This window comes from Ciconia boyciana, chromosome 2 (assembly GCF_034638445.1).
Source record: "Ciconia boyciana chromosome 2, ASM3463844v1, whole genome shotgun sequence".
Taxonomy (NCBI): Eukaryota; Metazoa; Chordata; class Aves; order Ciconiiformes; family Ciconiidae; genus Ciconia; species Ciconia boyciana.
This window is the reverse complement of record NC_132935.1, coordinates 83429775-83452780: the sequence shown is the minus strand read 5'-3', so window position 1 is coordinate 83452780 and position 23006 is coordinate 83429775. Positions and strand designations below refer to the sequence as shown.

General features: G+C 40.3%; 1 protein-coding gene across 1 annotated transcript in view; it reads right to left on the bottom strand.

The window, feature by feature from the left end:
• The window catches only part of BASP1 (brain abundant membrane attached signal protein 1), a 53286-nt gene that overhangs the window by 2506 nt on the left and 27774 nt on the right, over positions 1–23006 (bottom strand). The gene's annotated exons all lie outside the window — the stretch shown is intronic.

Sequence of the window (23006 nt, the reverse complement as noted above, 5' to 3'; positions counted from 1 at the left end):
CAAGCCTGCGACGACTCGGTAAGACAACAGAAACAAATATGGGCACTTCTGAATACAGGCTTACGTGTAGTATGTGACATGATGCAATAAAAAATAGGGGGGGGGAAGAGGGGAGCATGCTTTGTAGCCTCTGCTCACGGTTTGCAAGCATGACAAGTGATCAGGTACACAGTTCAGTTGTTTAAAAGAAGTTGAGCATGTATGTAACCGTATCAGTATTTATATACTCTTCGTGTGGGAGTCTCAACTAAGAATATACAAAATTTTCCACAGTACTTCAAAGCAAACTTTGTCTACTAAAACAGGAGAAGACACAGATATATGGTGTCATTAATGAACATGAAAATCTCTACGATTGCCTAAAAAATACACTTCTGGTATTAAATATATCATTCATACTCAATGAAAGGTTAAGAAAAAAAAATTCCTAGTTTCATACCATGTCAAAATAGTGGAGAAGGTGATTTTTTCAGAATACTGTCAAACAAATGTTTAGTTTAAGAGTTTCTCCAAGGGAGCTGAATCATTCTAATTTTCTCTTTTGCGAAGGTAGGTAGTCTCATAGGCCCTATATTTTTCACACACTTGCCAAAATTGTGGATACAAACCAGTAAAAATTCATAGGAGTGCTCATAGAAGGCTAAACAATAATTTTTAATACCAGTAAGAAGTAGCTGTCTCTCAGTAGATTTTCTGCTACCACAGACACAAGGCAGAGGCACAGCCCAACAGCAGACTTTCCATGTCTTGGGCAAAAATGAGATATTATGGCCAGCAGAGACCTTTCTGATTTCAGCACTCAAGAAGAATAACAATTTGCAAATACTGTTGAAGGGTTAGCACGCAGCTCTGCAAAATGGTAACCTAATGTTACTAAAACATTATTTTGTTGTCTGAAATTTTATGGGGAACAGCAATAAAAGGATTAACTTCCACAGAGCCATAGTTGCCATAGTTGAGCAATCTAACCTCTACCTTCATGGCAGAGATACCAGCTTTTTAGGTATTTAGAGCAGCCTATGGACATTAGTTTGTTATCTGACAAATTTACAGGCTTCTTGATACTCCATAAATATTGCTCCAGCTTATTGTTTATGTACAGTCACAACCAAAAACTTCGAAAAGGCTTTTGCAAGTCAGCAGGATCAGAGATTTATACTGAAGTCATGTGTGTATCCCAATTTGCAATCCCTAATTAAGCCTGTATTTGTTTCCCGGCAAAGTCCAGATACTGTGAGCCTAATTTCATTTCCTGCGTCTTCTGTCCTTTTCCATATTTTGCTATTTCATGGATAGTAGTAACTCACCACAATCTATATTTTCTTCCACAAAAAGCTTTTAACCTCAGATACAGCTAGCTACAGAATGTGTATGCCAAAGGACCTTTAATAAGCAGAGAAGCATACATATGAGAAATGTGCTCCCAAACTATGAAAAGAAACACGCGCTGTCTTTGCTCGGAGGTATACTGTGAAATCGCTGTGCCTCAATTTGCATCACAGCCAGCTGGCTCAAGATACTGGAGCAGAAGATGGGGAAGAGGTTCAGAGACCATCATTATGCTCTATTAGTAAATATTTACAGTTACAAATGGACTGCCACCTTCCAGCATAGTTTCACCTACTTTATAACACAATAGATTCACTCCTTGTGAGACTGAATCTTACATTCCCTGTTTAGAAGCCACCTAGATCATCATCGTTACAGCTATCCCAGGCTATCATGCAAAAGCACAGCAATCATGAAGGTCATCACCCAGCCCTGCAGGTAGCAATGCTATGACGTTCCTTTCCCCCTGTATCCGAATTACAAATGCTCCTCCTCCTTTCCCCAGCCTCCCGATAACGATAACATATCTGGGCTCCCCTGGCACGTTCTCCAGAAACAGCCCCCAGCGTGATCCACTGCCTCAAACAGATGCTGATCTAGCCCCTGTCCCACCTTAACCATGCCTGAAGCACAGCTCTCAACCGTCCAGTGCAGAGAGTCTCAGGGTGCAGCAGACACAAAGCAGACCTTAAAAAGTATTTTAAAATTACAACCAATGATACCTGGAAGAAACGTAGCATGTAGATCAAGCCACTTAACCACCTCTGTGACTGGATATTCTTGCAGGGATAATCCTCCCTGGTGCCACATGAAAGTGAATCTCAGTGAAATGTCTCACAAGTGAAACAGACAGCAAAGCGCATTAAGTCCTTGAGGTCTGTATTCATACGGTGTTAAATCCACTCTGTAATACTACCTACATATTAACACTTGCAAGAGTAGAGACCTTTTTGCTCCCCCCCACCAAAGGACTAAAGTCTAAAAAAAAGAGATACCCTGCCTGTCCCAGCGAGTCTGACGGCCCTCAGACTCTCCCACTTCCCCTGCCTCTCCCTAACACCCGTAACCATTGTATCCACCTTGTGAATGACAGACCCCCCCAAAAAAAATTTGCCTACAACTACTTACCATGCAGGGTAATACCCAGTATGGCTTCAGTTATTTGCACTACCATTGACACACAGTGGTTCTGAACCAGCTCTAGCAGCTACCAGCTGAGTGCAAACCACACCCATAAGGAAGATCCTTGAAAACTTTGGTGCTGAGCACCATTCCTGAAAAATGGCACAGCATTTGACGGCTGTGCCTCTTCACTACTGGACAGAAAAGGGTCTAGAGAGAGACAGTCTAGAAGCAGATTTTATATAAGAAGTTGCAATATATCAGTTATTTTCAGGGAACTTTGATGAACGAGTTGGCAGACCAGCACATCAGAAGAGCAAGGTTAAATACAACACTTTGGAGTTATAATAGACTTCATCTGCTTCTCAGCGTGTTCAGTATTCTTTGACTGTATTGCTCTTCTCATGGAAGAACAAACAGATCCAGAGACCACTATGGAGGACTTCTACAACGGGAGCAAGGATTTCTTCAGTTTCTAAGAGCTGCCGTTTGTTGTGCTCCTCCTGAACTTTCCATTCTCCTGCAGAAAGCAGGAAGAGAACTGGAGAGCTTGTACAGGTATCTTTCTTATTGTACAGAAGAAATAATCTGACTATATTTGTATTATAAAGTATCATGTCTACAGGTCACCTAGAGCACATTTAAGCACTTTCAAAATTGAATATTCGTGATAATCAGGATTTCCTGGATAACAGTGTCAAAAAAAGTTAATGTCCATAAGATCATAATACAGCAGGAAGAAGAACTCACAGAACATTTTAGATTTTACACTTGAAGACTGAGCTGATCCGGTGGAGATGAATCCCTGGAAGACAGGCAGCCTACATTTGTACAGTTTGGGAAAGGAAATGCTATTTCCAAGTTTTATATTTCAAATTCTGCTTCTCTAATGAAAAAGTCCCTAGAATTAGACTCTTACTATCTCTCTCTTCTGTCAGGAAAGATTTGTCTGCCGAATTAGATTTCTCATGTGCTTATAAATTTCTAAATGTTTCATTTAGCATACACTTTCACATCCCATGAAAGGGTCTGGCTATTACAGGAATGAACTTGCTATCACCCTCATTCTCAGTACAGAGAACAGTGCATCAGGAAAGGACAAAACCACAGATATCACCTGTAAATTGTCATAGTCTGATTGCCAAAGCTAAACTTCCAAAGCTTCTGTTCAACTTCATGCGAAGTGTGGGGAGCTCAGTCCACCTCCAGAAAAAACAGTTCAGGAAGACAACAGGTATCTTCTGAAATCCCACTGCCTTCAGCACAATGTAGGCACGTGCGGTGGGTCACGCCAAAGTAGCCCTTGCACAAGCCTGTTCCCAGGCATGAGTTATCTCACATCGCCTGGAGACAAGAGCTGTAAAATGCACATCCCTCCCAAGGCAGGGTTTCAACACTCCAAACCAAAGGAAATACTGATCCCAGACACTGCCCCACCCCCAGCTGCTCAAAATAAATAAAAAGATCTTGAAGAAATCATTGCATCTCTGTACCTCATTGATTCACCCTACACCTCTGTTTCAAAAAAAAAGCAAGTTTTTATAAAGGGACATATATAGAACTTAAGGAAACAAGGAATTTCCAGACACAATTTTCAAAAGATTTTCTGAAACTTTTATGAAAGAAAAAAAAAAACTTAGTACTTCTCAAAATATGGAGTACAATTTCATGCTTCCCATTACACACACACACACACACACACACACACACTCAGAGACACTCCTATCTCACCAGGCCAGGTCAATCAGTTTACCAGGTTAATGTTAGAAGATGTCTGTAGCATATCCCTAGATAGAATTAGTCTCACTAGCCATGTGTTTTAGCAACAAAGCCATGTTTTTTGTGTTCTTTCTCAATTATCCTCACACATCTTCCTTTTCCTCTGTTGTTACTTGGAATTAACAGAACAGAAATGCTAGGTCTCACCGAGGTTCAAGCCGCTTCACACCTTAGTATTAGTGACCTTCTCCTCTTCTCTTCTCTTCTCTTCTCTTCTCTTCTCTTCTCTTCTCTTCTCTTCTCTTCTCTTCTCTTCTCTTCTCTTCTCTTCTCTTCTCTTCTCTTCTCTTCTCTTCTCTTCTCTCTTCCCTTCCCTTCCCTTCCCTTCCCTTCCCTTCCCTTCCCTTCCCTTCCCTTCCCTTCTCCTCTCCTCTCCTCTCCTCTCCTCTCCTCTCCTCTCCTCTCCTCTCCTCTCCTCTCCTCTCCTCTTCTCTTCTCTTCTCTTCTCTTCTCTTCTCTTCTCTTCTCTTCTCTTCTCTTCTCTTCTCTTCTCTTCTCTTCTCTTCTCTTCTTTTCTCTTCTCTTCTCTTCTCTTCTCTTCTCTTCTCTTCTCTTCTCTTCTCTTCTCTTCTCTTCTCCTTTTTTTTCTTTCTCCTTTCCCCTTTCCTACCCTACTCTACCCTACCCCACCCTACCCTACCCTATCCTATTCTACCTTATCCTACCCTACCCTACTCTACCCTGTTTTTCTGTGTTCCTTATGTTTCAGAGCAGTGATGGGAACCAGCTCTCCTTCCGTCAGGCGGGTTGTGCTGCTGGTGCAAGGGAGGCAACAGAAAACACACATCTGACCACCTCTCCCTACCAAAGAGATGGCGAGGGGTGGCACACAGCTGTGCCCCAAGGGGCCGGGCACCTCATGCAATTCCACGCCTGTGAGCAGCACACCACCTTCACATGGCAGTTACATATATCTGAAGGTAACAAGATGCTAGTTCATTAGATGCACACAACAAAACATGGCCTGTGGTCTCCACGTGCCATGGTTGTTCAAGCCGAGTCCTTAACACTGAACAATTCGGTGTGTTTATTGCTGTGAGACACAAAATCATAAACTGGGAACATCTTGGCTTGGCACCTGTGCTGTTTTCTTCATGGACCACAGATAATTTTTTTCTCCATCCCTCGGCATGTGCACAGTCCTGTAACTACTGTGCCTCCTCCCCGTCCTCCAGAGCCTCATGAATCTCAAGATCTAGTAAAGGAGTATAGAGGAAAAGAGCAGTGAATACGTAAAATACAGAAAATGTGTTCACCTGATTTTCTAACTTTGATCTTCAAAAGAAGCCAATTCCAATTTTGTTACTGTCCTGTTTTCTTTTAATATGCAGCCAATAAAGGAATTCTAAGAAGTAATATTGCCAAGTCTAAGGGTTTAATTCTCAGCCAGATCTCAGTCCTATTTTCCTCTGGCTAGTAGTAGAATACATTTATGCAAATTTCTTTAAAAAAAAAGAAAAAAAGAGGAACTTCAATTTTTGTATTATTTTAAAATTCCTGGAGACACATATACCACACAAAAATGGGAAGGATGATGTGCTTTTTTTAATATGGGCCATTTGTCATTAATATATCTAAATTATGATCATTGACAACAGACTGCAATTATGAGAGTTATTATAATTTAAGCACACTGCAAGCTGATATAAAATTGTGCCTGGCAATTTAAGAACTTGTACATGACTAACTGCTTCATTTGAGAAGCGTAACTACTAATAATACAGCAAGTTATCAGAAAAGTTAATAATCACATGACAATTATTTTGAGAGCAAATTAAAAAGTTGTACCTGAGATATTACTAAGATTTGTGTGAAATACTTGAGCTCTGAGGTATGTATCAAATCATCAATTAGGAACTTATTTTTCCAAGAACAGCACGGGAATGAAGATCAGCGGTTTCATTACAAGGCAAAGGTTTTGCCAAAACTATCAATTCATATTAACATCAACCTGAAACTACAAGTACTTCGCACATGTAATTCATCTTTGCACCCTGTGTGGAATAATGCTAGCTAGCTAGGCAGAATTCCTGAATAAAAATAAAATTTACCCATTATTTGATGAAAGAGTGATGAAGATTTTGTGGGTTACATTGAAAGTAACTGTCGAAGACTTATGACTTACATCCTCCTGACCTGGAGGACTGTACAGCTGAAGACCCTGGAGACCCATAGTGAGTGAAGATCCTCTACCCAGTCTGACTCTGGACCAGACACCAGCACTACTTTAGCTGGAGGAGATTCTTCAGAAACATATATATCCAGGTACTGCATTATGCAGTCTCTGTGTGTTTCACCCTATATTAAAGCCACTTAGGTGAAGTACTGACCTGTGTGCTGTATGAGCTGCTCTCAGAAGCGTGCTCTCAAATGCAATGCACCATATTTCTCTAAGCCGTTTGAGACTATTTCTCACATATTCCTCCCATATTTCTCTTAGCCCTTACCAGCTACAAAGCTATCTTGCAGAAAACATGAGCAGAACATGGACCGAGATAGTCTTGCCTTCCCGAGTCAACAAGCTGCATGGAAGAAATGCTCTGCTGTGAGCAAACTCCCTACTCACCCCAGGCGAGGCTGTGCTTCGTAGGCAGAGGTAACATCTTTTATAAGACCAGCTAATATCAGTAGAAATAACATCACCCCTGTTCTCCTTAGACGATTGGCTATAGCTGATCCATTTTGGTGTTAGCATTATTTGATACTTTCCTATTGCTGGTTTCAAATCAGAATCGCACTGGTTTTGCCAAACCTGTTTTTTTCAGTGATCCAACACAACATTACGGTGCCCAGCAGCATGGATACAATTGCCAGTGCCTCCAGTTTCATCCCTGGCAGCTCCTGCAAGGCTGGTTTGCATTGTTTATAACAGAAACACAAGCCATATTAAAAACTGAGCAACACAGAAGAAGCATAAAATAGGATCTTTTTACAGTGCAGTGTACGTGTTGCTCAGCCTTGCATTCAGTTCATCCAATGCTCTGACGGTTTAAATTAAAAATGCTGCCATTAATTTCTATTTGCCTCATCTGCCCTGTTCAGTCTACCAGCCTTCCTACAGACTTGAGACCCAGCTCATGTTCAAGGCATTTCTCCTATATTCAGATTAACTGCATATGTTCTTTTTGTTGAATAATAAAAGCAGCTTTCAGACATGCTTATGCAGGTACACACATGCAGCCAAAAGTCAGCCTGCCCCAGACTGAGATCTTAATCACACTATTGTTAGGCACATGGTTGGAAGGGGAACTCTGCTGTAAACACCTGTTTTGCAGAGACTGAGATTAATTTTACAAGAACACCTCTTGTAGAAACAGTTTGCAGGCTTCAAAATAACCTGAAAGAATAAGCCAAAAATATAACCATGTGCCTCCTCATTCTTTCTAAGTTGCCACATCACTTTGGGGTTTGTGCATGACTCCCCAGGAAGCAGTTTAATATATATATTACACTAGCCAAAGCTTTCTAATCTATATCCTAGAATTAAGTTCCTAAATAGGAAATGATGCAAATTTCAGAGGTGCTTATTACCCACATCTTTCAAACTGTTCAGGTCCCAGGAACATGCACAGCCGAGGGAGAGGCGAGATTCCACACATACTATTCCAATTATGGCCAGCCACTTTTTGCTTCCCTCAAATACTTAAGACACCACCACCATGTCTAATTACATAAACACGCAAGGTGATAAAAGCCTAGATAATGGGACAATTTCCTTCTAATTCACATTTTGCTCAAATTTGGTCCCTCCAGCGTTATCTCTATCATGGATCTCAATAGCACACATACGCTTGGCTGGCAGACCCCTGAACTGTTTTGGGTGGCTCCAAGAGAGACACTCCAAAAATGTAACAACCAGATGCTCGTAAGCAATGAAAACATTAGCCTCCTCCACACTACAACCCTAGTGAAGAGCAGATGTGGGAAGACCTCATTCCTGGAGGGACTGCACACTGGGAAAGGGAATTTTTTCAAGCTTAATACCTATAGCTCGTATTTCTCTAGCCTCTTCCTGAACAAAGAACATGCCGCCTTATACTAAACATACAGTACGAGGCACATGAAGAGATCTAAAATTCATGCTTTCCATACCAAAAAAAAAAAAAAAGAAATTACTATACGATCCTCATTTACATGCGTTCTTCAATAGCAAAGGTTCTCGGTTACTGTTTGCATAAATAGCAAACTTACCTGCCATTTCCTTAACAAGGACATGAAGACCCACGTTCACTTTTTAAAAACGGCTTTAGGGTATTTAACTAGGGAACTGTCACTGGAGACAATTATTTATGGGGATCTACATTTAAATTGTATCTGTTTAATATTCCACACTTTAAAAATCTGTGTTACTGTAATGCCCATTTAACTGGTCAAACTAGTTTCAGTCAAACTTGGGACAGTCCTTAGCGTATAAATTACAGTATGCTACAAGAAATGGATACATTAATTTTGAAATCTTAGAACTACCAGTTTTACTTTGCAAATGGGTTCTCCAATGTGATTTCTAAATTCTTTGGCATTTTTCTTTCCCATCTCTAGGCTGCTTATGGTGCTGCTCACTGGAAAAGCACTGGGCGCATGCCCTGGCTGTAAAAAAAAAATCCTATAGCTAGGAACAGGACTCTTAACAGACAGCTCAGACCTATAATAGATCACAGCAATCCTTAGACTATATATTTTCCTTCTTCTCTTTGTGTGACACCCTCACTACGGGCAGTGAAGCCACATTTATAATTATGAACCAAATCCGAATCTCAATTTTGTTTTGCTTTTTCAAATACAAGCTACACGGACTGCAGCACACCATTTCTGACTGCAGCACGTGACTCCACAATTGCACCACAGAAATGAAGCAAACAGGGAAGCAAGACCAGCAGCCATCCACCCAAGGCAGCACCCTCTGCTGTGGTGCACGTCGTGGTGTTCATGAGAACATCGCAAACGCTTCCTTCCAAAATACACAGTGTCTAGTTTACTCAGCAAAACAAAAGATCACCAATTTAAGCGAAGTATTTATTGTTGACTCCTTTATTCCATTACCTAACTATTAAAGTATTTTAAGGTTTAGGATCTAGTTAACACATTATCTGGTTTTATCTGCTTCAGTTCTATCCTAAGCCGCAGCAATAGCTTTTCTCTATTTGTCTTCAAAAGGAAATGATTGCAGATCCACTTGACGCTCCAGGAGGTACCACAGCTTCAGGTTTAGACATTGGGAGAGGTTGGTCAATTTTAAAAAAAGCACCTACAGTTCTCTTCTCCCAAACCTCCATCACAGAACATGCAGCTGGTTCAGTTACTGGTGATGTGCCCACCTTCCCAATAACCTCAGCCCTGAACACCGCAACAGCATTCCTCAGAAATGAAGGCATACGCAAGAATCACGGGATTAAGCCAATTTCATCCTCCAGTTAACACACAACTGCTAATGACAGTTAAATTAGTAATCGGAATGTTATTCTGAAAATACCTGCAAGTTTAACATTGCATTAGAAAGCTGAGTACACTTAGGTCTTTAGGACAGTATTACACATCATGCCTCTGGTGGAATTTAACATCCTTCAAGCAGTCAGCGCAAAACCTACTTACCACCTCAGCAGCACTTACAGGGTATTTTACACCGACTTCCTGAAAGGCTGCTGCATTTCTCCTTGGAATAACAACTTTTGACTTTTAGTCTTGCGTACGAAGTTTCATTTTAAACGAAAAATTCTGTACTGAAGTCAGTGTATACAAGTCAAGTCATGTTTTGCATAACATCAAAACTACCTATAATTAAAACCTGCAAGACTTTGGGCTTGAATTACAAGTATTTTTCATGTTGTTAAGAAAAAACTCCTCCTCATGACCACATTATCAGTGTCAGCACCTTATCAGCTCCCAGCTTCTCACAGCTCTGTTGTAATAATGTCTTGTAGTGAAGACATGCTCAAAAGAAATGAGCGAAATGCAAGCCTGAATGCTCAACATCTTGGAAAACTTTTTGCATTCGTGTTCCCGGGCACTTGTTTGTGCCATTTACATTTTCTACCAGACTGTAGCTTGGTCTATTATATTAAGTTTGTCACGTGGGTCATTCTCACTTCCTGGTTCTCACACTAGCACAATATGTGAGGTTTTTAAAACAGCATACATTTAACACAAAAGAAAATCTCATGTTCCAGACTTTCTTTTTTGATCTTATTTAGAATGCATGTTTATGCTGGATTTTGACTTTTTTTCCCTCCCCTCCTCCATTTTTTAAACAAAGCATTACATTCAAACTACCAGGCTTACAGGTTTCACTTTAGTCACTGGGGGAGGATTATCAAAATAACATGGAACCGGTACACAACAATCACTGGCAGCCAAAGAGCATCAAGCATCTGATTTCTACTTGTGTCTCACAAATATCTCTCTCCATCTTTTTCACCCCTACTCATTTACACTCCTCTAAGGGCTGTTCAAAATACCAGGATGTCTTAGGCAATCTTTTATTAAGACTGGAAATATTCTCCAAAACTTGAGAAATGAGAGCTGTCTTTCTTGACCCAGATGAAGAACCGTAGGTATACATCAACAAAGGTTGTCGTGTGGAGCCTATTACACTCCTTCAAGTGCCACATTTTGGTAATAAGCTATACAAATTCAGAGAGTGCCGTAGATGGTTGAGAGGAAAGAGGCAGAGTTTGCTTTTTGGTTTCAGTGGTGCAAGCTGACAGAGGGGACTGCAGAATACGACTAATCTTTATCAGAGTTTTGTGTTGTGTCCCAACATGATAACGGTTTGCTTTGAGAAATCCACTTTGAAAATGTAAAGTGTTTCTAATAATCCCAAAGTAAGAGCTTTGCCAGGCAATAAGCCATACCATGTCATGTGTTAAGCTGTTAGATATGTCACCTTGGATGCAAGACTCCCAGTTTTAGACTGATTGCCTGCATTTCTTTCTGACCTCCTCACTGACTGTACTTTCTCTTTTCTTTTCCTTGGTTTTGGTTCGGGTTATATTGGGGTGGCTGATCAGCTCTGCTAGAGGGAAGGTTACATAAAACTGGAAGGGAACAAGTCCATTTGGCAAGATTTAAAGATAGCAGCTAGTGCAATCCATGAATTGCACTAAGAGATTTATGTTCAAATCAAGCAAGGCAGAAATCCGTTTTAATAATTACTCAGACAGAACCATTCCAAGCTAGCAGCTACCCAAAAGGAAAAGAACAAAGAATGCAGAAGGAATTAAATGAAAACTAGAAATCAGGAAAGGTGATTAGGTGCCTATCTCCTTTCAATAAAATAGCTTGTTTTTCTTTTCCATTTAAGTATCAGTAGGAAATCTGTCCATCTTAGAGCTATCAAATTTAAACTCACAAAATGAAAGCAAAAGAAAAATAACTTTGCAGGGATAGCTGTGGAGTTGGATGTAGTCCCTTTCCCTCCCCCTCACCTGAGCACTGACTTGCATTTTGTGTCAACAAATGTAATTAATACCTAATATGGCCACAATTCAATTTCTGCAGTTCAGAATGCGTATCAGTTGCTTTAGATTATATTACTCTTGATGTAGACTAGCCCTCCATCAAGGCTGTATATATGCCAATTTGCAATTTTGGTTAACTCAGACCATGTAACAGAAAAGAGCTTACTTTCCAAGGCCCACATGCTGTACAGAAAGCTATTTATAGAGAAATCTTAGAGTCACTCCTTCAGTTTAAAGAGCTTTCGGTCCTATTGCTATTTGAAAAATTATTTATTCTAACCAAAGAAGGCAGACAGACATCAATATAAAGTAGAACTAAGCTGTTTCAGCATTAAAATGAGAGAAGTCTATCAAAGCAATGGAGACTTGAGAAGTTCGGGAAATTGGTTTTCATTTTTCAAGACAGAGCCATAAATAAAAAGAAAAATACCTCTAGAAAGTTTCTGTTAGCTCTTTCATCACGAATACATTTCAGCAGCAGCCCACGTTTCAAACCAGCACTGGGGTCCCATTTTGCTGTCCCCCATATTAGCACATAGGTGGAATCCATCCATGCCCCAGGATGTCCATGTTTTAAAAGGAGTAAGAGGATATCAATTCATTTTAATGCCGTTAACAGAATACAGCTGCCAAGACTCCCGACAATAACTGGCTTTTCCAGAGGTTTTTTTTGTAATCAGTTCTCCTGGCTGGTGAGGTAGCAATGGTCAGACCGAGCAGCACTTCGATTTGTTTTTTTTCCTTCCTGCACTAGCAGGTTAGCTGGTGGGACGGAGCCCCTGCATTCCCCCATGAGACCTCGTCAAGGAATGGGAACCGAGTGAGTGCCTCTGCCCTGCTGCCTCAGCTCTGGCTCCCAGGGTTTGGCAATTCATTTGCTTGGAGGACAGGGAGAGGGAGCTGCACTTCATAAACTTTAAGATGTTGGCTGTCACAAGCCAAGAGGCATTCAGCTCTGCAGAAATCGTATACACAGTTCTGCTCACTGCAGTTTTCTGCGTAATACCCCCACATGCACAAGTTGAGCACTAAATTCACACATCCCAAACAAGGGGGCTGGGTCTAAATATGATTCAAGTGCATAAAAGTCTCACATCCATATTTGGAAATACGACTTTCAAAGGTCTCATGCTATTTCAGAAAATGCTAAGTGAGCCAGTATCAAGAAATATGTCTCAAGAAAACACATAACTATTTTAAGAGTATTTGCAATCCCAAATCTTCATTTAAGTCTCCTACCTACCAGTGTATCTTACTGTCTTGTATTTCTTCTATTTCTAACCACAGGTAACTGGTAAGCAATACCACAGTTAAACTTATTCTATGATTTATCCATAAAACAGAATATAAAGCTTTTTTCCATAAATGGCCAATTTCGCTGCCCACTTTCAGCTCACCAATTCTTCACTATAAAAGGGCAAATCTTCTATGTAAGTATTTATTAGCTTTTGCAAAGGAATTATTAAAAATGGCTTATTTTCAAAGTCTATTCTGTGTGAATATATGGGGCCAAAAAGAGGGGCCCTTTTATGCTAGTGGCCAGTGACTGCAAACTTCTTTCATGTCACACACTTCTCCTGACAAAATCTGACATGAGCCACTTCATTCAAACACAGAAGTCAAACACAGACGGAATTATTCTCTTTATTCAGGACAACTTAGATAAATAATGCAAAACTACCATCACACCATTACATTTTGTCATACCCTGCCATTCACACTTAGCTTCACATGTGAAGCCTGTCCCAGCTTTCTGCAAGTCTAAAGAACCAGCCTTGTATCCCTAAAATCACAACATGCTCATTGGGAGCAGGAGTCATCTTCTCAAGGTGAAATATGCCATCCTAGAGCAGTGAGGCAATATCCCTTGGTTTAAGCTTCTGGGAGCTGTCATAGTACAAAGCGTACCATGGTAAAAATGACAGATGAGATCTTCCCTTCCAAAGCCCAAATGCAGACACATATTACTGCAATAAAAATGTAACATGGTATAAAATCATGAGAATCTCTCTCTCCCTGTTTTCAGGGGTCCACAGCAGTCTGGGGTCAGAGGAGGCAAGAGCCCAACACCTACTCCGTCTCTTCCAGTTGCTGTTGCGTGGAAGGCTGCTTCATTTGCAGCCCAACTTCCCCGTTTGCAAAAGGGGGTAATATCACTTTTCATCCTCAGAAAAGCTCTGCCTGATGCCAACAGGTGCTATAAAGGGTTGGAGATATTCTTCCTTGTTTTAAAAAGCAAGCTCGTTCTGTATGACTTCTTCACCCCAAATCTCTGTTAGAGAAGGCTGTTTTTCTGCATATTGGCACCATACTGAATTACTGTCTCTGAAGCTTATTGCTATATCGCACATATTAGAATAGCATAATGAGCAAGTCACTCATCTAGATTTTACTGTACTGTGCTAATATTGTAACCTGGAGCTGTAAAGCATCTCTGAAAATTTTCAGGTATTGCTGAAAGCTCCTTCTGGAACCAAGATCCTTCGCATTTATGCCTCTAGGCTGAGAACATCTGTACAGGGACATTTTGATTTATAGTTCCAAATACGCACATTTCACTCTGTTTCGGTTCACTTGATGAGAAGGATTTTTTCTCAAGCTAAGAAAGCTCAGGTGTATCCAGCTGGATAAAGATGAAGCTACTGCTTGGCAGCCATCTTAGTGCTTTATTAAAGACAGATGTAAGAAGACAAAGCAATTTTGCTTAAACAGAACATTTTGAATGCTTGAAAAACTACAATAAACCCCTTTTAACCTGCTTTCATTAGGTTTTCAGGTGTTGGACTGACACATCATGGTCAGTGCCACGTTTATTCTATGCTTATTAGATGCATGTCTTTGTTAAAAGAACATTCCTTTTAGGAGTAATTATTCAAATTTGAACAGATGCAAGAGGAAGCTCTAAACTGGTTCACTAACTTTCCAAGACCTTTTTAAAGATTACATAAGTTTGAAAATTCTGAGTTATATTCATCACATACTGCAGAAGCTGCCTTTCCTACCTACAGATTTGAGCTGTAGCAACTACATTATTACAGTCATAGAAACTCATGAAAATTAGAAGTGTCTTCCTTTAATGTGTGCTTAAATATCAACCAGATGTAGCACCACGGCGCTGCTGGAGATGATGCTCAACAGAGCAGGATACGAAAGGATCATCTGCAAGGAATGGCAGGAATTAGGGATTTGAAGGGTGACAAGTTTAGGTAAATTCTCCTCAGTAGCAGCATTTTCACACTGTCTACTCAAAGTAGTCTGTATTCTGGAGTTTCAGAAGCCTTGGTAAGTAAATTAAGGTCAGCAGCGCAAATTTGGCCAGGTAAATAATATCAGGGGAATGAAGAATGGTGGCATAGGTCTCAGTTCTTAGTACCTGCACCGAGGGGCAAGCAGCTACAAAGGACTGCACTGCGGGCTTGAAGGCACAGACTGAATTTGTGAACCTCTAACTTTGTACCCACTGACTTTGATGAGATTTTTTTAATGTACATTTTGATGTAATTGGTTTTTTTTATTACGAGCAGATGAAGGGCATACACATGTTGTTGCAGAGACTTCTGCTTCCATGCAGGTTACATTGTGGCAATTACGTAAACATGAGGCTTTTTAAAAAATCTGCTATCAGTGTCTGTTGAGCAGGTTCACAACCTATTTTGTAGTCACTGGTTGGAAAATAGATTTATCTCAAAAGCAAAAAAAGTTTTTGGATTAATTTCAAAAATAGGCATAATTTCCATGTAGAAAGTTCAAATAACTGTTACAGAGGAAGAAAAAAAGATTAAGAGGGGTTTTTTTTCTTTTAAACTAAAAGAAAACTACTTTCATTATCATATTTGTCAGAGGCCAGCCAGGAAAAATGTTATGTGTGCCAAAAAATCTTAAAGATCCTAGCCTGAGAAAGAAGTGAGGTTAAAGTAACTAAATAATATGGGATCATAACCATATGACACTCAATTCCAAACGAACTCAGTTTCTATGAACTCTTATATTTGTAAGTTGTCAGCTCATAATTTTATCATAACCCCAGAGTATTTGGAATTTTTTTTAAGCATCAGCTCTATTATTTATTACAAAAATAATCTAAGCTTTCATTTCTAATCCTCATTTTATCAAGAATAGTCCTAAACCCAGAAAGCATTTTTTGTCTCATGGTTTCTTACAACATCATTCATTTTAAATGCTTAAGGCTGGGAACACTGCATGCTTGCAAGGCCAGAAAGGTATCTGAAACACTTATTTTAAAAAATGGATGTCAATTTATTTCAGTCATTCATACTTGTTAGCCTGGTATTCAGAAAAATTCAAGAAGCACAAAAGTTCTTTAAATTTATTTTAACATTTGTGTGAGTGTTTCTCCTTAGCATGCTTTGTTCCGACAAGTTAACCTTACATATTCAGGAGTCAAGACACCTAGCACGATTTGAAATAAACCTGATTGATAAAGGACTGTACAACAAGGCCACAGGGAAGACAGAAGAATTGTGCATGGGAAAGAAGAGAACTGAGTCTCTGGTAACTGGTACGTCAGGAGTGCAGAGATGGGAGTCTGTCAAAATCAGCACAGGTAGACAAAGGAGGGATTCCCAACAATTTTTCCATTTCAAACCTACATGGAGAATCCAAAATTGTCCTTAAAAATTAAATTAACTTTAAAATGAGAAAGTCAAGAACAATTTTGTTGTCTATAAGCTAGCTACAGTGCATCACTGCAAGATGATCTATGCTATTAGCTCTCCATCTACTGAGCTTCTGGAGTGTTTTGACATAAATTCCTTTGCTCATTTGCACTTAACTGATATTTTTGGTGCTCTGAGTGGTTTTCCAGCTGGAGCACTATAACAATCATTTGATTTTATTTATGTTATTTATAGCATAGAATTAATCTACAAATGAAAACATGGGAACTTGAAATTGGCTGCCTGTTAGGCCATTTCAACTGTTTTGCCTGGATATTTTTGTCCATCTTTTTTCCTATCTCATTCCTATTTTTAACAACTGGCATATAACTATTTGCTATCAGGCTAGATTAAAACAAAAGCAGTTCTAAAACTTGTTCGGAGTACTGTGGTGATATTATCTGCTATGCCAAGTAATTCAGACGCAAATCAATGTGTAATTTCAGTATTGCTGAAGAGATGGGAGTTTCCTCACTTTTTTTTAAGTTCCAAATTTTATTTTCATGAGTTATATTTTAAAAATTCAGTTAGGTGCTCTTGAGAGTTTTTCCTTATGATCTTTCCCTCAAAGATAACTATAGTTAACAGTGCAAAGCAAGAACTCAGTCTTTACAAAATGCCACCATCATTAAGCATAATTTTGCAGTTTCTCTTTAAGAACTACAAAGTAATGCTTAGAAATGCTAAACAAAAGTTAATCTGCAATGACTGTCTGTAATTCAGTACTTTCAAATGAGTATTAAAATACTATGTTTTCTATTTAGGAGACTGAAATTTAGCTGGGATCTTTGATCACATCTCTAGCATTTGCCAGTACAATTCTCTTTCGATAAAAAACAAGAAAAAGAGAGACAGAAGGGCTCCAGCACTGTTTGCTAGCCCTACAAATGAAGTTAGAAACTGGATCAAAGAATACTGAACCAGAGGCCTTGAAGCCGGTTGGCTTTGTTGAACCCCACATTCAACAATTTTTTTCAAAAATCATGTGTTTCATATGCAGCCCAACTGTATGACATCTACAGTTACTCAAATATGATCCTCAGTTGCCAGAAATATGCTCATACTAACAAGCAGCAGCTGGAAAACATTAGTATCAATGGTAAACCTGGATGGATATCAATATCTGCAAGCTAATAGCCAGAGAAAATAAGTATTACAGTTGTACATGGCCACCTGCCTATACAGATTGAGAGCGATTAACTCTATTTCTCAACTAAGCGTCACCCTCCTCAGACTGCTTTAATGACTTTAAAACATTGTTTAGAAGGTTACTGAAAGCATATTCTTTACATTTGCAAGGTACAATGCCATTTCCCCACTGTAAATCACTGAGATTTACAGCCTCCCCTTGACTAGCACCTCACCACGATGCTGTGGAGCAGAATGCACCACTGGGCTCATGAAGATTCGGCGTGTGTGATTAAGCGTGTGGAACAAAAGACTTAGTACTCAGCTGCAAAAACATGCAACAATTAATTAAATATTTGACTACAGCAGGATGAAATTAAAAGCCTGACTTTCCATTCGCACTCTGTAACTCTACCTCGGACTAAGGTCTAAGAAAATACAAAGCCCCATCTTCCCTCACGTGACGCCATCAAGCAGTTGACAGTTCTGTTAACAACTAGACAGGAGAAGGGAGCAACAGGAGAGCAACTTTGTGCATGTACACATTCTTGTGTTAAAAAGAGAGACATTAGGCCATGACTGCAATTAAATTTACCAAGAAGCAAAGTCTGGAGTCTGTAAAGAGGTAATGAGATCTGAGAAAAGGGTGTTCTTTCCCCTTTGTATTTGGTACTGGAAAGGCACAGAAAAAAGAAAAACTAAGAAAAACCAGCAAATGTCACTCACTCTATATTCCCATTCAGATGTGGGGACTTCATTGAGCCTGTCAACCTGTGCCCACTTTCAGTCGATGGTTATCCACAGACAAGGGGAATGCATCACAGAGCTGTTTATTTTCCATTTAACACCCCACCTGGAAAGATCAGCAATCCTGCAGCTCTGAAAGGCTCCATGCTCCATTGGTGATCTTGTGAAGATTTGAGAGACCATCAGCACTCAAGGGTGCTCTGCAGATTTATAGGTGCAGATTTATAGGGCTGAACAACCAGTCACAGCCTGAAACGTCCGATATCTAGATGAAGACACTTCCATACAATTATTTTATGGACATCTCCAAGCTGTACTTTTGTTCTTGGAGCCTGCTATGGCTGGAGGTTTCTATAGCACTAAGAAGACTCACTCTCTGATCTGATACTAGCATAAATTTGGTACAATAGGTTCATGGGGGTTATTATTCCTGTCCATCTAAATCCTCCCAAGATGTAAAGTTTTCTACTTTTAATGCAAAATGAAAAAGATTGCAAGCAATCCCCCCATTTTCTTGCCTGAGAAGCTACAGGATTTTGCATCTCTGCTGTGAATAACTAACTATTTGGTATCATTGGGTCATGGTGCCTAGCTGACCTAGGAATCTGAACAATCTATATCTGCCACTAAATTCAGTGCAAAAGGGGCATAAAAAGTGTTAAGTGGTTCTTTCATTCTAGGCTATGCTTTAATTCTTTTCTACAGTAGTGTTTTAGATCTCAAAAATATTAAGGCATTAGGGAACCAATGTGGACATTACAAGCATAGTTGCCAAGAAAAGCTCATGTTTAGAATCTGAGAGTTGAAGGTACCGAGGAAAGTTAAAACACAGATTTAAACTAAGACCACTAGCCAGAACATGAGCTACTGAAGTGCGAGGAATTATTGTAATTCAGGAAATGAAGTTACTCACTGCCACTGTCCATACTGAGCATGGTCTAACAGCAAATGTGTAACAAGCAGTGCCAGGAAAAGGTTACCAAATTGGTCCTTACACTTTTCTGATTATTCAAATGTTGTGTATCTGAAAAATGGTAGACATCTTTGCAGCCCCCAGGATTAGCAGTCATTTTAGGATGCCACTGATTATTTCTGAGGTCAATCTGTGTAAATGTTAAAGAGTGAAACTGCTTTTATGTCCAACAGAGTTTGCAAGAGAACGGAAAAGGACGAAAGGGTGACCCTTTCCCTTTAGAACATTTCTGAAGAAAGGATGTCTCTTATCTGTTTCTACAGCGGATACTGGAACATGGCAGGTCACCTCCCTCCCACTGTCTTTCCTCCGTGTTTTTACCACGTTCCTCAATGAAGGAATATCAATTACATTATTCTAGCGTGCAGGGCAGTGTGGCCATCATACAAAGAAGGCAAGATGTCCTGTGTTCTAACCAAGAAACCAAAGCAACTTACATACAGGGTCAGTATGGTCCATATTGCTGGTTAGCTATTACCATGACAGAGCACCTCAGCTCCAAGCTGTCCTGTATGCATTTAGTATGGAAAGTAGCCCTTCTCCTTTTCCTGGCACCAATTAGCATCATCTTCCTGCTTCCTCTGCACTGGCATGAAACAAAAGACCCCACTTAGTCAGAAGCTGGAATTTCTAGATGAAAACACACAGAGGAGGAGATTTACACTTTGAGGGAGGGGAGGAGAAGGACGGAAGAGAAGACAGAAAACTAGATGAAAGGATATATAGGAAAGCTACCCTTCTCGTGTTCAAAAAAGAGTAAGAATACGCTGCCACAAGACCAGCTTTCACCTCCTTTTCCATGGGGTCCTTGCAAACAAAAAGTCCCCCCCACTCACAGCTGCAAGTCAGATAATGTCCTGTTATACCAGGTGTTGCACACAGCTGTAAGATGTTCTCCTGGCCTAGACAAGAAAGGTGCAGCGCTAGCAAAACACCGAAACAGAACAGCAAAAAAGCAAACAAAAGCTCTCGTAGACCAGGAGTAACAACTCCAGCACTGGAGCTCGGCATCTCTTTGGACACAAGCCTGGCTTGCCCAAAGTGCCTGGTGTCACTGAGGCGGTGGCACCATCTGAATGCACAAGACTAGGCCCAGCAAGACATCAAATGAAATTTAACAGCGAAGGGTACAGCGAAAAGCAGTATACTTAACTCACTCTTGGTAAACAGCTATTCAGTGTAGTTGGGTTGAGATGCGTAGCTGACCTAGGAATCTGAGCAATTTACATTTGCCATGACATCCAGCAGAAAAGGGGCATAAAAATTCTTAAACGGGTTGAAAAAATTCTTACCTTGAGTTTAATCTAGAGCAGATAGATAGAAAATAATTTGGTTACTCCTCTATAACTACTTTTATAACTGTTTCTATTGCTAGAACTACATGAACTGCATTTGTATGCTGGAACTGATTTCTGGGCATGTTTTCTGTGACAAACGGGGATAATAAATCGCACAGTCTCCTGTTCTTCACTGTCACCTTCTTCTGTATGTCACACTTTGGTTCATACACTACCTTTCATAAACTACCCTCTCCCTTCACCTACAGTGCCCCTTCACTTTTATGAAACAGCTGTCAGGGACTTCAGTAACAAAGAAATTCCCAAATTCTCCCGGTCTCAGGCATTTGCCTGTCTATTACACCGCTTACAACATTAGAGCGGTCTTATGTGAAATAAGGCTGCCTTAAGAGTATAGCTGCCACTATCTATTGACACAGGACACTTTAAAATGAGAATGTAGTAAGAGTCAGAGTTCAAGAATCGCGCGCCCAGTCCAGCTGGATAACATACAAACATCTTACAACTCAGTCTCATTAAACGAGTTCAGGGAAAGGGCATTGCTAAAAATGAAGAACAAATGTCTTGATTTACAGATCTATGCAGCATTTGCTGCAGTACATTAAACAGTAACAGAAGTCATTTTTAATGCAGCCCTTTTGAGAACCACATAATGACACCACATCTGCGCTGCTAAGGAGAAACCCAGAAAGGACACATACAGCTTAAGTCATTTGTGCCACCTTTTACTGAAAGCCCATACCCGCAGAAGGTAATGACAGCAGTACAGTATGCTGATGGACAAAATACTGCTCCAGTTACTTAAACCAGGATCCTCAATCCTTGCCCTTCCTTTCTGATCACTGCCTGTCCAGCAGCCAGGCTGTGGACAGCCCAGGAGATGCTCTCAGCGACGACTGAGTTGCCCAATGTACTGTATGTCACCCAAGTTTAAGAGACTCAAATTCATGCCTATAAGCAACAGGGTAGAAAATCAGAGACTACACATTCATATTTTCATGGCAGGGACATGCCGATACAAATCAGAGTACTGATTTTACCAGTTTACTAGTATAACCAACTGGTCCTTAGCAATCATACTGGTTGTTGAATAAAGGCTTTTTTTTTTTGCTGAAGCATGCACAGGCCTCTGCGAAAGAGCTCGGTGTCAGGGCAATTGCTTCCAAACTGCTACTCCACTCTTTCCAAAGATGCCTGAGCAACTTCCTGCACCATGTTTTATTTCTCTGCTACTGCAAAACACCATGCAGCACAGAGCACACACCCGAGATCCCACTCGGGTGGATGCAAAGCACGGTCAAATGCATCTGCCATGGTGGAACCGGGTCAAAATGCCCATGGCTGATTCAAAAATGAGCTGCTTTGATTTGGGATTTTGGGAGAGGGGCAGTAGCTCATTTCTCTAGTCACCACTAAGGGGTCTGAGAAGGCAGCATGTTGTGACACATGAGATTCAGTTTCAAGTTCCTGCTCTGCTTAACTCAGGGTGACCAGGAATGAAAGAGCTCTATCCCAACAAACAGTTTGAACTTTGGATCTCTGGCAGTCTAATCTGTCCTTTAGCACACGTGTACAACATGTGCAAGACAGCCTTCCATCTTCCCACAACAGGAGAGGACCCGGGACACCACCTGGGTGTAACAACAGTATGTTTCCACAAGCAAACAGTGCAATTAAATTTAATTTAAAGCAGTACAGCTATTTCTCTTCCACACACTACTCTGAGGGGAGGAGGAATAGGTGGAAAAGGGCAAAACTGTGCAGCAATTTCATAGCTTACAGGCAAGACCCCCCTCCCAACCCTGTAAGCATAAAAAACAATGGGCACCTATCCAAATATCTTCTTCCACCTTGGTGCCAGCTTGTTATCCAGTCTCTGGCAGAGAAACAGAGATCTCATAAGCAAGCACGAAGAATTTGCTTTTTCCTTTCCTCACCTGAAGCTTTGAAGATACTCATCTCATTTTTACCTACATAACAATTTATCCAAGTTTAGGCACAGAGTTAGTTAACTTTCTGTAGCTAAGCAGACAATCAGAAAAAGACTCACAGGATTATAAGGATCATGTATCCATGGTGATTTTAATAAGAAATCTTACTTGCAGTAGAATAGATAGAAGCAAGAAACAGAATCAGGCTTCACGGGTGATTTATTTTAGTTCATCTCCTAGGAAGTAGGATGTTACTGGTTTGATTTGAAGCCAAAACTTGTAAGCCTGGATCAAATTCTTGAGATTCAAACTCAACTATATTCTGCTCTCAGAAACCAGGACACTACGGCTGTCTTTATCTTGAATATACCCATTCTCCTTGGAAAATTGCTTATAATATATTAAGCCAAGTTTTGACAGAGTCATGCTGTGAACATTAATTTCACCAACATAAGTATCTTACTTCAACTGCCCTGTTTCTTTTCCTGTAGCTTTCAGAAGAAGAGCAATATTTATGGTACTTCTGTTCCTCCCCAAGGCCACCAATGTTTAATAGTGCTCAGGTAAAG